At 38.3% G+C, this 20921-nt stretch overlaps 1 pseudogene; it reads right to left on the reverse strand.

Annotated features, from left to right (window-relative positions):
• The window catches only part of LOC137255371 (mucin-19-like), a 194076-nt pseudogene extending 174207 nt beyond the window's left edge, over positions 1–19869 (reverse strand).
• Positions 19870–20921: the final 1052 nt, after the last annotated feature.

A 20921-nucleotide genomic window follows, 5' to 3' on the forward strand; every position in this document is an offset into this window, starting at 1 on the left:
CACGTGTGGTGATCTACCTTCAATTACTGGCAATCTGTAGTCTGTGGTGTTTTTTGTGTTGTATTGTCATTTATAGTTAAAATATTTTAGATTTAATTACGAGTCTTAAATTCATTCCAGTGATAATATAGTTATTTTACTGTCCTTCCACAACAAGTGTTTTATAATTTGATTGTGTTTATTGTTAATTTATAACTTTTTCATGTCACAATATGGTTGAAATATTGTCGATGTGACTATAGATGTTAACTTACTCACTCACTCAGTTTCAACAGGGGAGAATAAAGGAAAACAGAATTACCAGAGTTGGCAATCTCGTGTGAAGTTCTGTCCTGGTTGATATATGAAGCCGTTGTCGTCCTTGCATGGGCATTGCTCCAGTGGTACACATTGTTTGGTTTCCTCTGAAAGAATTAAATTTCCAGTTAACTCGACACATAAACCACACATATACAACTTTATGACTGATCAAGTAAGGTGGGGTTAAATGCAGCTTTTATTGGTTGGGTGCTCACAATTGTCAAATAGAATCTCAAAGCAGAGAAAATATCAAATGTAAACGTTATTAAGGCAAACGATTCAAAGCTGAGCATGAATCTTAGAATTGCAAGTGGTATTGGAAACTACATATACACTTGACGCTAAACAAACTAGTGAAGGGGTGTCTACATACCATCCATGATAGTTCCTTCGGGGCAGAAACAGCCTTCAACACAATGGGTGCTGTTGCAGATCTCGCCGACAGTATCGCTGATGGTTGGTTTGGCGCAGCTTGGTTGACAGGGGTTGCCACATGCTCTGTACTGACTTCCACCATCACATTGGATTGCTGGTAAGATACAATTAAATAACTAGTGTGGTCGATATTGACAATCATGTGTTGACACATTATTTTGAAGGTTAACATTGCTTTCATGAAATGAGTCGACAACCGTTTGGGATGAGAGTTTGCTACAAATCATATACCTAGATTTTTAAAAGACAGTTACAAAGGTGGAGGAAGATTGACCTCATTTCGATAAGCAAGTCTTTAATTCAATGTGAACTGGGTGACTTGGTTGTATTTACTTACGGCACAATCTCTGCGTTCTCCATTTAATAGCTATGCCATGGAGGTTCATACATTCAGCAGCATACGTTGCAATGGCGTTACACAAACATTCACAGTCGCCTCCCTTGTCACAACTGCAAACATCGGGGAATATTGTTATTACTGACCGATTTATTTGGAGTTATTGATCGAATATGTCTCTTTAACTTTTAATATTTTTCTTTAATTAGCGTATTCCGTTTAACTATAAGGGGTACATCATCACTATATTCACACAGCATGCGTTTAAAATCAGTTATAAATAAACGTTTTTATTTTATCGAGTATAAATTGTTAAACGTGCTTTCAAACTGAACACTTACCCACATGCCTCCGACTGACAGAATTTAAAGAGGGTATGTGTCCGTGTCACCATCTTGTTTCTACATTGTTGAAATTCAGGACTGTTAAGTACACTGCAAGCACTTGTGGCCCAGTCTTTCCTGTCGCTATTTACCTGTTTAGTATAAAACAAAAACAAATTTGATAATATGTATACTAAGACGTTTTCATACTTTTATACGTAAATAATTATTAGGTGAAATGGGGTTTTAGCTGGTGGGGTAAGAACGGGGTGTTGGCGGTGTATGGTGGGTTCACTGCTTTCATAAGACTTTAGAGGCAGTCCGTAATCTGTTACACAAATCGATAACGGGTGTGATGCGTGTGAAATATGTATGTGTCTCAACAGAAACGATAAAATCTATTTTTAAAAAAAATATATGAAATGTAACATTAGTTGGGAAGATAAGCATCGATGTAATATGTGCTCTCACCTCACATGGCTCTTTGCCCGAGGGCACATACTCGACACATGTATCGGGGGACACTCTCCAGGAGTTTCCGAATTCTGCTGCATCAGCAGCAAGGGCACCTGTTTGCAAGGTTTTGTCGTCCCGACTGTTACCATTGTTATTACCGCACAAACCACGTGTTTGATTTTCCCAGCTCTCGGGTACTTCAAGCTTCACGTATAGACCTGTTGAAATACCAAGGTTATGATTTTTATAACGTTTCTATTGTTCCCAAGGGTACATCATTAAACATCAACATTTTTTAAAGTTTGTCGGCTCGACTTCGACTTCGACTTCGACTTCGACTTCGACACAAAAATTCACAAAATGACGTACCGACTATAGCGTCCATTTTCATTGTTAAGTTGGGAACATAGGTCTCCATTTTGTGTCATGACTTTGGAGGCTAGTATTTTAATTGCAGTGAACTTTGTCACGTTGAATATTACTCTCAAAAGAAACATTAATGTTTGAAGTTTCAGAGTGTGTTGGTTAATTCCACATAAATGGATATATCTTTTGGCAGTTAGGATTTTATGGTTAATAATCTATGTGTGTATAATGTTCCAAACCAAACAAGGTTATTGTCAACAAGTGTCATTTTAAATAGTTCCTTTTTAGCATAGATAATACCATGTAGAAACGTGTATTGGAAATCAGTAAGTTTGATATCTTTCAAACCATTGCCATAAGCAACTTTAGCGAAAGATGCTTGACATTTAAGACACATTTTAGGTAAATCTTCAATAGTTGTTGCGTCTGATAGTGCACTCCGATATCAACGGAATGCATATGAATATATTGACTGTAGATGTATACAGATGTGAGTATATCATGCATAAAATCAAATGCCAAGGCCTTCAACATACACACTTAATCAACATACATCAAGTACATTTTCCTTTGCTCACCTTGGTCCCATGTGAGGACTAAACCGCGGGCGATGATGTGATATGTAAGAGCGGTGAGGCGGACCTGGATGCCATCCAGTATGTTGTTAATAGTTCCTTCTGGGTAGTTCTGACCGTTGATGTCAACACCTTTAGATCTGGCCATTGTTAAAGTCATGCCTTCACCCAATTGAACTTCAACAGATTTGGTGCACATGGTCTCGGTACCTCGACACTTGTAGCCCTGTATAAGAACCTTGATATCGTTATACTCCAACATGACGTACTGACACGAGCCGTCACTGGAACCAGGGAAGTAGTATGCGTCGCCATCAAAGGTCTGGAAGAATTGCTGGGTTCCGGACAGCGTACAGATTTCTACAGTCAAAATAAACAAGATAAGAAGTATGAGATTGAGAAAAAAATTTTATACTTTCATCTTCAGGACGAATTGGATTTAATCCAAATATAAATAACCAGGGCAATGATTTAAGACTCTCTGGAACTTCAATAGTGAGACATACATATCTTATAGTTGATTATACATGGAAACTATGTCTGTGGAAAGGATTCGTTCATGTGTATATAAACATGAATGCATTTTAAATGCTAAATAAAATAACTTATTCAGTTTGAGGATTGTGATTAAGACAAAGTAACCATTACTCACGTCTGCACGTGCTTGAGTCGAGGACGTCCCAGTGAGCGTTGTTACATTTCCTGTAAATTCATGCTGAAGTTGTAGTGATGTTTATATGCACAACATTTGTCAACATGGTGGAATCTTTATAATATCTAAGTACAATATGCTTCATTATATCCTTCTGCTGACTGCAGTATTACTTCTACATAGGCTTACATTGAATGTCCTTGAAAGTGTGCGCAATCATATTCTTACATAATACATATCCGTAAACTACAGTAGAATATTGTCTGCCAGGGGTGTAAGACCGAAATAACGAACATCCCTATGTCTGCACTGTGGTCTGTTTATCTTCAAATCCTGTGTGCTACTAAGGTTAAATGTACCGGTAGACTCATTCTTTATAATGCGGGTGGACCTGGAAGTCACAAACATGGCGAAGGTGGGTCTTGCTTCGTTTTTGTCTAGGATATCCTGTTTCGTCAAATCAATAACACGAAAAGAAAATGAAAGGGTGAGCACAGCATACGTATTTGTGGCTTAGGCGTAACAGCAGCAGTAGCAGTAGTAGCAGTAGCAGTAGTAGTAGTAGCAGTAGCAGTAGCTGTAGTAGCAGTAGCAGTAGCAGTAGCTGTAGTAGCAGTAGCAGTAGAAGTAGCAGTAGCAGTAGTAGTAGTAGCAGCAGTAGCTGTATTCGTAGCAGTAGCAGTAGTAGTAGTAGCAGTAGTAGTAGTAGCAGCAGTAGTAGTAGCAGCAGTAGCTGTAGTAGTAGCAGTAGCTGTAGTAGTAACAGTAGCAGTAGCAGTAGTAATAGTAGTAGTAATAGGAGTAGTAATAGGAGTAGTAATAGTAGTAGTGATAGTTACTTTTGGTGACAGCCTGCGGAGATGATGGCTCCATGCGCGAAGTAATCCCCGGTGTCGTAACATGGACACTGTCCAGCCTGAATACATTTCCCAGACTGGAAAGAAAAATATAACATTTCATCATGCACTGCCGTCGTGCTTTCCCCAACCCGTACTTCATCATTTAAGTCCTTTCAGAAACAATAGGGTAGATTCTCTCAATGACATCGGATCTTTATAACTGCCATATCTATTGTAATTTGTGAGCATTTGTAGTAATTAACGTATGTCTTTCCGTCTGTTCACGCCAGCCATAAGACTGTTGTCTGATTCATTTAGTCGCTTAATGCGATAATCATGGATTGCTCTTGATGATCATGAATCATTGCTGACCCGGAAAATATATGGAATGACACACAAGTTATTCTGTAAGTACATGCGTCGTATAAATAACTCACTGGATCTTCAACAGTTCCATCGGGACAATAACAAGCTTCCTGCAAGATGAACTCGCCATTTCTCTGTGGAAGTTGTTTGCAAGAGCTCTTTCGTCCAGGCATTTGGCAGACGGGTTTACAGGTACCATCTGGAAGTTCAGCCAGAGTTTGAGTTCCAAGACAGGTCCTCTTCTCGCATGTTGTATTGGTGCAGGACAGTTTACCACCTGAACACACGCTGAAAACACACCATAAGGTCAATAATAAGTACACAGTAAAGATGACATGGCTTCATTAAATGCTTACTTATGTGTAATGATTAGCATCAATGTATCCACAACGGACGTCTAATCTACTGCGTGACTAACACAGTAGGTTACCTCCCCTTCACCATGACCACAAGAATGGTTTCAAAACGGTTGACATTTGGAAGGGGTATTTGACATTGTTTCACATAGGCGTGTTCCCTTAGATCCAAAGGGATCGCCGGAAGATATATATTGAAACAAATTTACTTTTTTAAGTATTTCAATAGAATGGGGACAAAATACAAAGTTTTTCGAAAATAACCTTCATGAAAATATATATTTTAGTATTTTTAGTATTTTCACTACTTGGACTCAATGGAGTTATTTCTTGTCCATGATGTGTCTTCTCCCATTGTTGGGGTGATAGGTTGTAGAACTATTAAAAAGAAATTATTTATGCACACGTTAAAATAACAAAGCTATTGACAAATAACAGGATTTTAGATATTTGTTGTATTTATGCAGCAATAATAATAACTCCCCATGAGTAATACATATCACAAAGAACTCTGAATTCAGAGATATGACACATAACACAAGAGGCTGCTCATTTCTGTGAACGTTCATTATCAATCCCGAACACCGTAGTTTGCTTTGTGGTGAATGTTCATCATAACGGTATGTTGAGTTTCCTAATGTGAAAAGTTGAAAGTCGAAGGGTATCAACAGGGAAAAGGATATCTATTTTTAACCAATCAAAACCAAGCTTACTAGAGTGATACATATCTCACACGCCTATGATACGGGTGCAATGGTAATTCGACTCTTTGACCTTTTGCAGGGAATATTATCAATATTATTGAAACATGTTTGTCGCTCTTTATAATTTGATTCATGAGTGGATGATGTATGTAATATTTCAATATCAAATACAGGAAACTGAAACGTGAGAGTTTTTTCAACATAATGAGAATATCTCTGTACAGTTACTTATGAGTGAGCCTGGAGTGTATGTAACCACTTGGTTTGCTTGTTTACTGCCCGAACCAACCACCAAACATACGAACGACTTGACACACTTTTCAGTTTCACTAGTTTTTACATTCTAAAATAATGAACGTATTATAAAACAATTCCTGTATGGCTCAATCGCTAACCAATAACAAATCATTATAACACCTATCAATATCGGTATCGGTAATTCCAACGCATCGAGTCTAAGTTTCTGTTGTTGTCGGGTTTTTTCATTTATATTTCAGAAAGCAACCATTATCTATTACAACACTTTCTTTTGAGGCTCGTATATAATAACTGAGTAGCTGAACCTGTACACGTTTGGTTCCGAGCTTACCATTCCTGACAGCCAATGGTGACCTTGTCGCCGGGTTTAATGGGGGTGGTAGGATCATCGAGCGAGTAGCAGTTGCACTGGTCCTGTGGAACACAGTTGTTGTCTTGGTCAAGGTAATTTCCTGCCTTGCAAGTACAACCCTGGAGACAGTCGCCAGTGCATTTTCCATCGCTGAGACTGAGGTCACGACAGGAGGTGTCACAGCTCTTCACGCAACAGCTGTACTCCTTATCAGTGTCTTGATTACCAGTCCCGGTTGTACATTTTGTCATTGACGCTAGTAAAGAAAGAAAGCATATCATTAGTGAGTGAGTTTTCGTTTTTCACGGCTTGCAGCAATATTCCAGTAACATCACGTCGGGGTACACCAGAAAAGGACTTCACACATAATGTGAATCGAACCCGAGTCTTCGGCATGACGAGCGAACGCTTTAACAAACAGGCCACCCTACCGCCCCCTTATAATAATAACATCCCTATGGACTACCTTAGCCAGTCAAAGTATAATGCTACGTAATGCTATGAAATTGACTGCTTGACTATCTTACCAATGATCATGTGATGAAGTATTCCTTCGTCTCTAATATTAAAACATTAGATATTCTAGTTTGAAATGCTTCACCCGTCTGTGCTTGGAGAGAGTCCAATAAATATACCAGTGGAATTACAACACAAACTGACGTAAAAGCACGAGGACTTACAGCAGTCTACTGTGGCTGAGTCGTTGAACTGTGTAAGGCAGATGCCACAGTCTCGAAGCATTCCTTTGAGAAGACCACAGACTCCTTCTCCCTTCATTGCTTCACAGGCAACTTCGTACTCATCCAGTTTGCTTATGTCCATTGTTGGACATTTGCTGGTTATAGCTTTCCTCATGTTCTCACACTGCAACAGGTAAATGTGTATAATATATACAGTGCTATAGTGGATATCATTTGCCAAGTGAGGAGTGGAGAGACAGCTTCCAGAGTTCAAAATTTAATACAATGGAACTGTCGGGAACTGTGTGATATCAATAACTTTAGATGTTTGATTGGCAATTATACGACACTATTGTCTGGGTTACACCTTGTTTTCATTCTTTCTATTGTATAAAAACGAAAGAAGATGTACCCACCACCACCCCCTACCACCCCAATCTCTATATTCATCAACATTACTGTTTGTCAAGTCAATGCAATGTCATACTTTTTTACTTCAACACTCTTAAACGGAACTGACAATATTGAGTTTAGATTTATTATGTCCAATAAATGTTCAAGTAAACATTGAAGACGAAATATGTTACTAAATGATCCTAATCAAACCCTGAGAGGCACATATCAAATCCTGCCACATTGGCAAAATAATCATCATCTGACGACTATGCTACAGATTTTCACACTGGTAACTCAGAGGAATACAACAGACCATTTTCTTCGATAATCCAGCAGCAAACATACCATTTCGCAGTTCGTGTTATTTTGGAAATGGGGAAGAAAATGCATGACTGTAGACTTGCCCCATTTCATGGAGAGATGCTATAATCATTTCAAGCCTAATAAGGATCATTATTACTCAATATATCATCATTTCTTTCATTTCCATTTGCTCTGATTTGTCAACGTTTGATACTGAACAAACGATTTAAATGGGAGATGTCATCGGATACTGTGACAGCAGTTACAGTCATATTCGTCATCACCTTATATTCTATATTCATTTCGATAGAAATATGTTTCTTGCCGCACATAACTTTATTATTGCTGATGTGGCTTAAAGCAATTTTACTCACTCACTACTGAACTGCACTGGACTATTTTTCAAGCCACGAAAATGATCTTAGATGATGATACTTAAAATGCACGAATACATTCTTGCAATATGCGTTGGTGAAACAATAGTCGGTATATGTGTTAAGTATAGGAAGGGATATACCTGTGGTATTTTGGTTGTGCTGTCATAAGCATCAAATGCAAGACATCTGTCCTGTGAGTTCCCGGCAATGAAGTCGTCTTCACTGTACTGACTAAGAGTGACTGGATCGATGAGGTCGTTGTCGGGTTTGTAGTCGAAGTTACCACAAAGGCCGGATACCTAGAACACACACAAAATGATCATTACTACCGAAAGAAAACTGTATTTGGATACCTTCTTCACAGTCTCCTGTCTCAATGGAATGACATATGCACCCATCTGAATTAGAACTTTCACAACTCACAACGTTTTTTTCCTTCAGCTGTTGGCAATCTATAGCCTGAGGATTTTTTATATTGCATTACCATGCAAAGCTAAAGTGTATTAGAATTCATTACTAATTATAAATAAAAATATTGTGATAAACTAGCTGTTTTACTGTCCTTCGATAACAGTGTTTAATACTTAATCTGTATCTCTTATGAAAGTAATATTTGTTTTTAGTCACCATATGGCTGAAATATTGTCGATGTGACTAAAATCTTAACTGACTCACTCACTCACAACAGTTTGAATATATAGTACTATAAACGGTTTGATACTTTTGTCCGAAAAACAAGGGTATAAATACCTTAATCGGATATCATTTAACGTTGCAAACAGAAAAACTGCAGTCAGTGGACAGAGTGTGGATAAACAAATAGTAAAAGATGATCGCAATTAGAATCTGGAATATGCAAGCCACATAACACTAATCCCAATCAGGGACTGACACGTGTAGACGATTGTAAAGCGAAACTATATTTCAGCTATATCACGGGTTTGGGTAGATAAGAGTGTCCTTCACTACAAACAATTGCAACAGATTACACAATTTCGCTGTTTTTCAAAGTGATGATGTTGTGTCCCCTCCTTATGTGACAATACCTACCCTGGTTGAGTATACACTGGGTCTGGCCGAAATGACGATACCGCTGCTTTTGTCGATTGAAACTGTGAGGTCCAGGAATTCAACTACGTAGGTATCCGCGGCTGTGCTGATGAACAATCCAGTTTTGGTGAATGGAAGACCTTTAGTTTGACCATTGACTTTGAAGGTTTGGTCTTTCACACCGATTGCGTAGCTGTCTTTTCCCCTGGTCACTGTGACTGTCATCAGACTCATGTCTGGTGCCGTTGAAGCGTCTACTTTCATCTTGTCTTTGAGCTATAACAGACATTGTAATTAACTGACTGTTACATTGAATGATAAGATCTATATTAGTCTAATCCCAAGCTCAATGTTTAGACTGGCGGCGATGATAAGCTTGTTGTTGCATGATATGTAAATAAAATCTATCATAATATACATCGCTGTAAATAGTTAGGATCGTTGTCATTAGAATAAACACATTATCCGGAGTATTGACATGTGGCGGGATGCGGTAATTTCATCATTTTAAGCAACTGACCATATGTTGTTTGGTTCGTTGAATGTGACAAATGGTTGCGATCATGTTTTAATACGATGTGTCGGCTTCAGTGTGTCTGTTATTTCCCCTTTTAAAAGTGTATATATGCAAGTGATCAGATCCCCTTACCTCCAACAGTGTGAAGGAACACTCGGCTGAGCCCTTGTTGGACACCTTGAAAGAGAAGTCATCAAACTGTTTGACGGTCTTGAGACCTTTCACTTCGCAGATGCCTGGACAATCCTCCTTGACACATTTCCATATACCATAGGTTTGACAGGTACTGTAACGAAGAATGAGATTCGATACTCTGGGTTTCCCATCAGTAGCGGGCACACGAGGGAAACAAGCATTAAATTAAGAGATTATTCAATAATCCATTCAGCAGGTAGAAAACAATGTTCTGCTTATTTGTTGGAAAGGTGTGAAATAAATGACTGCAAAAATATCTACTTATCTCTAAAGACTTGTTAATATAAGTTCTTACCATGACATACACTTGTCCTTCGTGTACATTTTTTCGTCGAGAGCATATGCCTTCTTGTCGTAGATGCACTTGCAGTCGTTAGGTGCCACACAGTTGCCTGCATTGTCAAGAATCTTTCCTGTCTCGCAGACACACCCGGCCATGTGCTGAGAACAGGATGGACTAGTGAGTCTCTTCAGGTTGTCTGTGTCCATCATTCCGCACATTGCAGGGCATGGGGATGCATACACAGAGAAGACCTTTCCAGCTGGGCACTTCTTGGCTGAAGAATCAAAACAGGTGCGTATTCAAAAGGTGTGACTCAATTCAGAACATTAGAAAATCCATATTGTTTGAATGAAGAGACGTAATGACTTAACCACAAAATCAGCATGACATCCATTTTTGTTTCATTCACGATCAGCAATATGGTATCTTAGTATCTTAGAATACAACGATAATAACGAGTAATTAAGAAATTCAAGTCATCAAGCTAATCTCCTTGAGTCTGAAAGTAAGAAGTATACATACGACAGAAGTTCTTCGTTCGCCATTTAAAGTAGACTTGCTTTGCAATACACATGGAAGAATAGAGAGACAGCGTGTTGCACACGGCTTCCTGTTTCTTCTCGGGAGTGGCAGCATTGCAGTAGGCTCTCTTGCACTCAAAGAGGCTCAGTGTAGGGTCCACCTGTTATCATGACACACGTCTTGCAAATATACACTCAAAGTGGGCAAACATTTACAATTAGATAATGATATACATTCAGTGTGTACAAAAGAGGTTAAATGTGCTGTAAGTGGACAGTAAGTAATAATGATAATAACAGTACGTGTGTTAATACTCCCTGGATTCCGTACAAACGTGTAGACTCAAAGTGCTACATATAAAGGTGATTTGAATGCTAGAAGGCATACCTTTAGGAGTCCATCTATCTATTGTTTTAGTCAAAGTACACTGATCCCCATGAAGTGTCCGTATACTTACGATATCGTTGCAAGTTCTGAAGCCACTGCTTCTAAGCCAAGCACAGGCCTTGTTAGCTTGGTCCTCTTCATCCCCAGCGGCACATCGCCTCAGTCCCTCGCCACACTGCATCACATTGTATACACCAGTTTTACCAAATAATATATGATATAGTCAGTGTCATATATTTCTGCTTAGTGGGTATTAAAGGTAATATGCGCATACAACAAGGGTTGAAAGTACAGGATCTGAGAGTATTGATATCAGATCACAAACGGAACATGTGAGGGTTGACATATCGTTATATACACACATGGTTGAGAGTACATGGTTAAAGAAGCTTAATATTCCATTACATACACAGAGTTTTGAAAGTACTCTATGGACGGATATGATATCATGTACAAGGAGCGCTGGTAGCACGTTAAAGTGAGTGAGTGAATGAGTGAGTGAGTGAGTTTAGTTTTACGCCGAACTCAGCAATATTCCAGCTATATGGCAGCGGTCTGTAAATAATCGAGTCTGGACCACACAATCCAGTGACCAACAACATGTGCATCGAACTGCGCAATTGGGAAACGATGACATGTGTCAACCAAGTCAGCCAGTCTGACCACCCGATCCCGTTAGTCGCCTCTTACGACAAGCATAGTCGCCTTTTATGGCAAGCGTAGGTTGCTGAAGGCCTGTTCTACCCCGGAATTTTCACGGGTCAGCACGTTAAAGTGTACATCGAGTGCTGATTACTGCTACATGTATCAAGGGTCATAGCATTATGTCATCTAGTGTTACATATGACTGGTAGTAAATACAAAAGATAGAGGTTGTGCATGCAGGGGAAGTGTACAGAATGTAAGTTATACATTTCAGCTTTATATCAATCAAGCACATCTGTTAAACGCTGAAAATGATAGACAACTTTACCTTATCTGCGCTTCTGAAGCTACCTGCAATACCTTTGACTTCAATGGGGTTGGTGAGGAGGGCGTATTCAGCTGCAGAGGAAACGATTTGGGTATATATATGGTAATTGAATCGATTGAAAAAAATATTCTTACTGTCCTTTTCCTCAAAAAAAGTGAAAAGAAAATGAATATTATCTGTACCTGCTTGATCGCCCCTGCCGTTCCCACACATTCCGGTGAAACCTCCATCTTCAAGCGTTGCCCTGTCAGCTGTGATCACAGCCATACCGTCATCATCCACACCAACGGTGATCTCGAATGCTGAGAGTTTGAAGTTCTTACGCTCCAACTTTTCGTAAACAGTAATGTCTGAAAAAAATATGGGATTTACCAATGCATTCTAACAGAGAACTTTTCTCCTGATTGTCTCAACAAACAAACCACCAACAAAATCTTTGACGAGCGTGTCATTATTTAGCGTGTCATTAATAACATCATTGGGTTTTCACAGTCAAAACTGCTTATACAAGAGATTTTACTACAAAGCAGATACGCGTGTCTTATGTAGTTTCATAAACCATACAATATTCATTAATTCCAACTATCAACCCTTCCGTATTACAAATACGTCCGTTTAAAATTCTATTTTTAATTTTCTTGATTCTACATATTTTCGAAACGATTAAACGATACCATTTTAATGGTATTGCCTCACTGAAATTACATTGATATAACATCTGCAAAGGTCAAGATCTAGAATGATATGTGTATGATCAAATGAATAACATTTCAACGATTTAAGCGATATAGTGAGATCTGACGGGGTCGTGCTGGTGAGGTCTCACTTGAGAATTCTTTTATAAACACTTGATGTTAGAATGAAGATTTTTATGGATATCAGCTTCTCTATTATGAGAACACAACGTTTCGGAGTTTATGCTTACTCCTTCATCAGGTGAATGAGAATTACATAGATAAACACTGATGAATTACATAGATAGAATGTACACAGATAGATAAGATTAATTTATCAATAATATCAATCATAAAAATCTTATGCATTCTTATGTATTTCACTTCTAAATGCCCTTCAAAGACTTGACACTTGATGTTATCACCTGCTAAATATCCATCTATGCAAATGTTCAGATTTACCGTTAACATCTACAATAAATGGAATCTGATTTGAGTTAGTGTTAGTCCATACTTCTTCTGATATTGGAATGTACATACAAGTTTTATCTGAATATGTAATACATGGCTGCTTCCTTCCTCCTACCTCCGAGACTCTTTGGTTCTGATGGGACGTCAATTTCCGTTCCACTAGGACTTTTTACTTTTCCAGTTTCGCTACTGTATTCGTAAGTTTTCCCGTCCATTGTGATAGAAAGAGACTGAAAAGACAAAATTTTTAGATATTGTTAAGACAGTGGTGTGACAAGACATCTTTGGTTTGATATTCCCCGAGCACCTGTCTCCCCTATTATACATGTTCAAGAAACGTCAAAAGTACCTTCTTGCATTTGCACGTAGAACCGGGATCGCATGATGTATATGCTGTGACCTTTATGTTAGCGTTCTGGATGAGTGTCATGGTACAGGTTGAACAGTACTGGTAACCCACGCCGTCAAAGGTACGGTAGCTGCACTCTCCGAAAGTTCGGCAGGTCTTTGTGCGGAAATCACCTTCTCCACCAATAACTGTTGCGTTCACTGTAAACGCAGGGTTAAAGATGTTTCAAACATGTTGTTTCATCACATCGTATTTTCGTAGTCTCATACATCGCAATTACTCATGACAGATAACGAAGCATTAAAAGGAGCATATGAGAAGTGTATATATGTCATCATACCGTGGTTCATTATTCATCCGGCCATTGCCATTATGCAGCTCACAAATACAAATATACGTTACTGAACTGCAACTGAAATTACAATTGATTTGTCAAGGTGTGTATAGGGTTAACTGTAAGTGGATATTTTACACGGCATAAAATGCTCCTGTTTCATATGCCAGTATCACTTTGATCGGCCTTGAATATGTGCCAAGGGTACGTACAAGCTAAACAGTCGAGATGCTATTTCCATGAGGGTGGTAACGAAATATATATTTTATTAACTTATTACTCTCCAATGTTTTATGTCCTTTTATGTTCATACATGAAAATAACAAAACAAGACAAACTGCCTGTGCTATCCTTAAGGTTGTGTAAGTTCTATTGCATGTAGTTTGGGGAATTCATGTCTCTAAAAATACTACCTTCTCAACGTGAATTCAGTACAAGGAACTGACAAATGTAACATTCTCTATGCTTGTTGCATTCTCCTTACACACCTTTCTTACAGACGTTGCAGGTGTTTCTGTTACCCCAGGATCCACCTTCTGTACAGCAAGTGCCCTCTGCCGTGAATTCACTTTTCTTGGAGCCGCTACAGAATTTGCCCACGTAGCAGTAGGACTCTGAAAGTTCCGCAATATAATTGTGTTAAACGTTAATTACGATGTTTAAGGGATTTTTGGGGTGGTGAAATATTGTTTATTAAAACTCACGACAGTTCGTGGTACACGTGCATGTGTAGGTATCGTGCTTAAACAACCACAGCTCTCCATCAGCATTTCTTATAGAACTATTTAACGCTGAAAGTAGTCTATGAAGCGTTAGCAAATTAATTCACACTGCCATACTTGCATTACTTTGAAGATATTTACCAACATGTGAAATAATCATTTCATGAAACTGCATAATAGTGAACATATCTTAAATATATCACGGTCGTTTAAAAAGCTTATTTATCAAATCAGTGAGTGAGTTTGTTATCACGCGGCTTTTAGGAATACTCCCGCAGTTTCCACTGATGACACCACAAATTGGCTTCCCAGAATCAAACCCTTGTCCTCGACGTAAGAAACGAATATTTTAACTACAAGATTACTCCGCTGCTTTTTCAGTTGCAAATGTGTTTTGCTGGTTCCATCTCGTGTATACTGTTCAATCTAAACAAATATAGTGTCCAGGATATCAAAAGCAGTGAACCAAATTTTGAAGGAACGGTTTATACCAGTTCCTTTCTGGCAGGATCAGATATTCTATCTGATTTAATTTGAATCAAATCCAACCTACCTCCTGGCGCCTCCTCACAGTTGACCCCAGTGTAATTGTTTTTACACTCGCAGAGGTTAGGGTTCACACAGACCCCGTTGGCCCCACAGCCACCAGTACAAACAGCTGTGCAGGGAGAGAGAGAGAAAACACCGTCTTTATCATACTTTCATGTAAAATACTTTTATTTCATGGATAATACGCTTTAGCAAATTTCCGTGTCATTCATCGCAGGATTACCCACTCCCTCACTAATCGCCAAACCATCCGCCGAGAAACTGTATGGTAACAATCGTATGACGCCATAATATGACGTATGCAGTACACGGAGTTCGATTAGGTGTTTTAGAGTTCGCTATGTGCACATTTATTTTCACTTCTTTATCAAATTATTTTACACGGTGAACCGTTTGCACACTTTACTTAACTTAAACATTTTCATATCACTGATTTTAAACTTTCAGTCGCGAGGCAGACGCTATGCAGTTTACATATCATATGTTCGGTAGCAAGATTAATCCTCAAAATGAAATAAAACAAAATGGTATTTGCACATTCAACATGGCCGCGTTGTAAACTTCTTCCTCGGGTAATACTGTCTAATATGCCCCTTTTCGTAGCCGTGTTATCCATCGCCTGCCTGCTACAAAAAGGCGTACATCAGACCCTCGAGAGAAGCATACAACCTATATTGTTTGCAACATATACTGGATTCTATAGTAGGACAGATCGCCGTAACATTTCAGATATAGTGTAAAGTCCCACATGCTCACACCGGCGATTGATCAACCATTCATGTGCCAGTGTAGGGGAATATTTCAGGCGCATTAATGTTAACGAAATACCTTTAACTGCAGGCAGACCATACATGGACACCTTCTATGTGTTATGTAATATATTCATTACAAGTAATATTATACTGAAAAAAGGCAAATGTTGTAATTAGGAGATAAACATACTGTGTTGGGAAATCAGAGGTATATAACGAAATTATAATAGCTCTAAATTTGATTTACGCGTTCGGTTTTAAATACAAAATTTAGAGCTATTATAATTTTGTTATATACCGCTGATTTTCCAACACAATACGTTTATCTCCATTCTACCATAACCGTGTTATTCAGATTTAAAACAAGTACATGATGTGTTTGAAAATCAGAGGTATATAACGTGATTATATACCTCTGGATGACTTTGATTAACCAATCACTATCCAGTATTTACTGAAGTCATGGTAGAATTGGTAGTAACGTTCACAAAAATTCCAGGTAGTCTCTGTATTTTACCATGCATTTCTTGTCTTTATTTAAGAAAACAAAATATCAGCTCGAAATCAGATATAACATGATATAAAATATGAACTTACGATCGTTGCAGCCGTTACCGCCGTAACCGTCGCAACAGCCCCATATGTCCACCTCTTTTTTGCTATAACAACAAATGGGTATCGTCATATACAGGCATTAAAAGAAGCGAAATGTTACTTTGGAAACCAGTTACTGCAGATTCTTAAAGAAATTAACTAAAGGCTATATTTCATAAAGCTGCTATTGCTGTCATTTTTACAACTGGGTCGGACTCGCTGATTCCAGAATCACACCTTTATCATTCTTGACATCATTTGAGAAAAGAAACAGAAGTGAAAACCTTCCTATCTAAACTCTCAATATTGATATTGTACAAAAATAAAAACATCAGTAACGGAAGGCCCTCAACAATATAATTTTACCTCCATTTGTTATGTGTGAAGATACAACCGCAAAACGATATTCTAAATACTATAAAAGTGATTACATATGACACGTTTGAAATGTTGCTGAAGTAAGACATGCACCAACAATGGTTAATATTTTTTTGGTTCTGCGATTACGGGTTTATGCGTAAGACGATGTTCGTTTACAGGATTTGGAAGATAATGTGTGTAACGACTGCATATGTAAGTTACAAATGTAGGTATGTCCATGTGCCGAGAATGCATGTACATTATAAGGACAAATGTCTTCAAAATTTGTCTTCAGAATTTGTTATAAATACATCACATGTAATACACTCTATACTTCGCGAAATGTATAATACCCTATCACACAAGAAGGCACATATCACGTTTGAAAACATTTGTCAAGCTCGTTTTCTCTCTATCCGAAAATGCCCAACAACGTATGTATGAATTTATTACCTAGTGAAAACACAAGGGATGTCAAGCGTGGACAGTTCCAGTGCGTTCTTCTTCTGGAGATCCTTTCCCGGGTTCAAACTGTAAATCTGATCCATGGCCGGGTAGTATCCATCCTGCATCATCTTCAGCATTTGTGTGCATGATTCATTTTTGGTGTCTGTTTCAAGTCGCGTCGTGTTGCAGTAGGCCGCTCTGTAATGATAGCACAAGCTCCAAGTGACACATACTTCAACGTGTTGCAGAAAGAACATGCAGGATGGGTGATGCCATTGTGGCATTTCCGTAATAACACAGGGAAAGTAATAACATCAAGAAACTTGCAAGACTATTAAGACAATGAAATGATTTCACAGAGGAAGCAGTTATGAAACACAATCAGTGAAGATAACATTGCAAAGATAAGGTTCCTATGTTGATGCAGTTCTATCATTGTGAACATTGCGAAGATAAGGCTACTAGCCTCATGCAGTTCTGTCATTGGGAACTTTGCAAAGATAAGGTTCCTATGTTGATGCAGTTCTATCATTGTGAACATTGCGAAGATAAGGCTACTAGCCTCATGCAGTTCTGTCATTGGGAACTTTGCAAAGATAAGGTTGCTATGTTGATGCAGTTCTATCATTGTGAACATAGCGAAGATAAGGCTACTAGCCTCATGCAGTTCTGTCATTGGGAACTTTGCAAAGATAAGGTTCCTATGTTGATGCAGTTCTATCACTGTGAACATTGCGAAGATAAGGCTACTAGCCTCATGCAGTTCTATCATTGTGAACATTGCAAAGGTAAAGCTGGTATGCTGATCCAGTTCAATCGTTGTGAACGATATATTAAACAAATCATATTATTATGACAATGCAACCATATCTTAGAGAACTTATTTATGCGTCTGATTATCACGATAATTCATTTACATCATAACGAATATAGTGTCGAGCGAATATATAAACATCAGCCTAGAATAGATGATGAAGCTACGCGACAAAAAATATCTGTGTTCACAAAAGGATCAGAAAGAATATGAAAATGTTAAGACAAGGATGTTAATACCATGGCATCATGTTGATAGTAATTATATAAATGAAGACACCCTTTCAGTTAATGAATTGTCTTATTCGGGTATCAAATCAAAGTATCAATTAGTTATACTGAGATGCGGATTTGAGGTATGTGGTAGAAAATATACTAAACTACAACAGCGTATATCTTCGCAAGCCTGAATATTCAAAATATTATATTTCATGTTTCTCCTATATTTGCACGATGTGCGTTCATGCCAACAACAAATACTAGTAATACACTGCTTATTCGTAATTGAGAAAAAAATACTGTGCATAAAAGACATTGCATCGACGTTGACAATGGTTTGGGGTATTGATGAAAAAATGAAACTATCGACATTATTTGGGAGCATACTTAGAATATACACCACAATCTATCAAATACAGATTCTAAATGTGAAAAGAAAGTTCTTTAACTCCCGAATGAAGGCATTTACAAATTGCCGCTTAACCTGACGATTTAATCTGATTTAAGTTTCAAAGTTGTCCAAGTGCACGTTTATATCATTCACATGAAGAATGTGAAAGTGCGCTAAACGTCAAGTCGAAATAAACACCACGTCACTTCCATAACCCCTAGCAGCTGTCGCCATTTTGAAATCATTGTCTATGGTTCGGACTTGCTGCTTGAGCTAGCTGTCACGAGCCAACTGTCACATCGACAAACTGTCAAGCCAATTCCTCTTAAATGCCAAATTTCTACAATTTCGATGCAGATGACCATATCTTCAGAGTTTTGTTTCACTTCTTTTGTCTGTGTATTTGTGAGAAACCAGCGACTGCATGTCAAATAGTTAGTTTAGTATTAGTTCCCATGCAGCATATTGACAATGTCTGACTGGTGAAGACCTACTAAGTTAGCCACTGTTCATTTCAAGGCTCCTGAACAGATCCCTTACTGTGCGTGACAAAAACCAACAGATCCATTCCTGTACGTGACATACACCAAGTCGAGTACAAGACATGATGTCATGCCGGTCAGTTATACGAACGTTTTACGTGGCCTACTCAAACCAAAATAGTTTTAAAGCTACCACCGAATCCGTTTAATATCATATTTATACTCACAGTTGAGCACTTTTATAACTATAGTGTATTATCTGTTTATAGTTAACCGCGACTATGCTGTAAGCGGGAGAATTGAATATCTTAATTCAGAATTAAAATCTGAAAATTTAAATCCTATGACAATAGTTTCATGTCTATGTGACTTTTATTTTAGAGACAAGACACATTCTATGTGATTCTTGTTTTAAAGACAACATGCATCCTAAGACAATGAAATGACTACATGACATATTTATTGACAGTGAAAGATACTTACGAGGAAATGGCCGGTCCGGTTACCATTATCCATAGTATAACAGAGAGAAACGGGTTGAGGGAACGAGCCATGGCTCCCTAGTTTTAGTCGATCTACGACTCGTTTGTCCTGTCAACACTCCAATAGTCCAAGTTTTCGCATGCACGGATAAATACACAGAAATGTATCGGGCAGTGCTCTCTTGGAGAAGAAGTCTCGTTCGCTTATTCCTGCTCTCTTTATTATATACCTTCGTAAAATAACCACGTGACTTAACTTTAGGCTACCAGTTACCTATTGAGTGCCCCTATACCATATTGATATTTTGTCATGTGCTCACCCTTCCATTGGCTGGTGGTGGTGGCAGCTACCACAGACATTGATTTGCTTTAACTAAATTCATAATAGCCTCTGTGGTGTTGTTCCTTGGGTAACATATGGCAGCTATGTTGACGAATATATTTAGAAATATACAGACCTCAGCAGAATTTTGTCCACTCCTTACTTTTGACATTAATGCACTTTTCACGCTCTTTCTGCGTGCTAGAACCGTGATATCACGGCCATCTTGAAATCTATATAATGACATTATGATTGTAAAGCGCATATTTCTGCAAAATTCGCAATTGTGTTTACTCTTGTGTGTAGACTGCTTCATGCAAGGGCATGCCTCCATCTCTGTGCACAGTTGATCTGAATGTGTACACCTTTACATAACGGTATGTACCGAACACGTTAAGGAAGTGTGCAAAATGTAATTTCATATCAACACTGTCCACTTAGTGTCATTGTTTGGACTGTCCAGAGAAATTCTGGATGTAACGTTAAATTAAATATTAGCCAGCTTACTTTGAACTGACAATGTACTATTTTTTAACATTTCCCAAAAATATTAAGTTATAAGTGAACACCAGAAAATTATTATCCGTTAAATGTGAATTGTTATGAACATGCAACTAGCATTGTCAATTAAATACTACACCCAGATGGATGATGCACGGAGTCATTTGCTGGAAAGATATCGAAGATTTCAGATGCAAGACCCGTCCTGATTATGTTCCTGGAATTGTCACCACCCTAGGAGTATTGATGGGACTTACTGTCTCTGTTAGTTGAAGCAGAAGGAAATGATATTCAAGACGACAAGCTTTGCTGTTCTATTTTTGTGGATGGTTTACTTCTTTTTTTCATTCTTGGATTTGTTTGGTTTATTTTTTTTTATAGTTTTTGCATTTTGGGGGTTGTATGTTCAAAGTGTTTTTGTTTTCTTTTGGTTGGGGGAAATGGGGGTTGGGGGTTG

Source organism: Haliotis asinina, chromosome 11, assembly GCF_037392515.1.
Source record: "Haliotis asinina isolate JCU_RB_2024 chromosome 11, JCU_Hal_asi_v2, whole genome shotgun sequence".
In the NCBI taxonomy this organism is placed as follows: Eukaryota; Metazoa; Mollusca; class Gastropoda; order Lepetellida; family Haliotidae; genus Haliotis; species Haliotis asinina.